The 1,449-nt window shown below is 38.1% G+C and overlaps 1 pseudogene; it reads right to left on the bottom strand.

The window, feature by feature from the left end:
- Positions 1-303: 303 nt before the first annotated feature.
- On the bottom strand, positions 304-1,096 carry LOC470866 (histone-binding protein RBBP4-like; annotated as a pseudogene).
- Between the last annotated feature and the right edge of the window lie 353 nt (positions 1,097-1,449).

The raw sequence follows: 1,449 nt of genomic DNA, 5'->3' as shown, positions 1-1,449 counted from the left end.
TCTAAAGTCACTCTTGTCAAGGATTAATTTAATTTTAAAAGCAAATACAAGTTATTGACTCACTCTTCTCAACTTGAGCCTGAAAAACGTGTGGATATAGCATAAGAAGAAAAATAATCGCAAATAATATTTCCCTTTCTATAGCTCCTTTAGTCCTGGGTTTTCTACTAGAAAATTCCTGAAGAAAATTTCAATGTAAGACTATGGCTTTTCTGAATCAAGTCCACCCATTAATATTTAGAAAACACCCACTGGTTGGGCTAGTAGCATGACTAGTGATATCTATTATAGAGGGATACTCATTCAAACAATACTTCCAAACAGAGACTCATGGAACAGATGACTGGAAGCATCTTTACCATAGTAAAGATCTAAATGGAAGATTACTATGGTAAAGATGACTGGAAGCATCTCTATCTCCAAATACTGCTGTAAATGCCCTGTAAAGATGGTCTTTACATCCAACACTTTTTCTTCATTTGAAACAGCACTGATGTCCCATAGGCAGATGGTGTGGTTATGTGAAGTAATAAGTAAGTGTCCACTAAGATTTGGGTTCCTTAAAAGCCCACAGCCTGCCTTCTGATGTCCACAGAGATGCAAATCTGGAATTCACTCTTCATAGGGTCTGGTTTAGAAGGATGTTTTGTATAGTCAAAGACAAAAACATCACTGGATGGAGTCTTTGTTGTGATGCTACAAGGGTGTTGGGGAATATATCAGGCCCTGTTTACTTCTTCAGCTTGGTGTTGATTTCTCTTTCAATTTTTCCACTAACCGAACCTCAACCTCCACATTCTCCTTTCTTGCTGTTGTAGTGTGATGTGTCAAGCTGAGCATCATCACTAGGAAGCTGCACAAGGTGGTTTTGTTCAACTGATGTGTGTGTACCCGAGACAAGTCGATGACTGCTGAAATCTTTCCCTTCTGGTCTGGTTACATCTGGAAGCCACTGTGCAGTTAGGCTGGGCCACTCCAGAGCCTGCGTCATCACCAAATCATAAGGAAAAGAGGTGTTATTTTTCCATATTTTGTACTCCTCCTTGATCACATGTTCTTCCACTGCGTTGTCAAAGGCTACTTCCTTGTTGGTCATGGCAGGCAGGTGAGCCAGGGAAATCCTGGAGTTGAGCATTGTGGGATGGGAAGAGAGGTTGCGGATTATATATAAATGTTAATAAGGATGTATAAATTATATTCGCAACTCTTACTTGGTGCTAGTAGCAAGAGAAATAGAAGCTTAAAATATCCAACTAGTTAATAAGGCATTAAAGCAGAAAATTTCCATCATTGTAAATAGAGTCCTAGGAATCACACTAGATTTCTTTGTAAGTTAAATTAAAAATAAAAAGACGTTACATTGAATAGGCTAATACTAAATTTCCTTTATTAAATATATATGTTTGGTTACTTTTCATAATGGAAGATGTGCCAGCTTATACTGCCCTA

Source organism: Pan troglodytes, chromosome 2 (assembly GCF_028858775.2).
Source record: "Pan troglodytes isolate AG18354 chromosome 2, NHGRI_mPanTro3-v2.0_pri, whole genome shotgun sequence".
In the NCBI taxonomy this organism is placed as follows: domain Eukaryota; kingdom Metazoa; phylum Chordata; class Mammalia; order Primates; family Hominidae; genus Pan; species Pan troglodytes.
The sequence above is the reverse complement of the archived record's forward strand: the minus strand, read 5'-3'. Positions and strand labels throughout refer to the sequence as shown.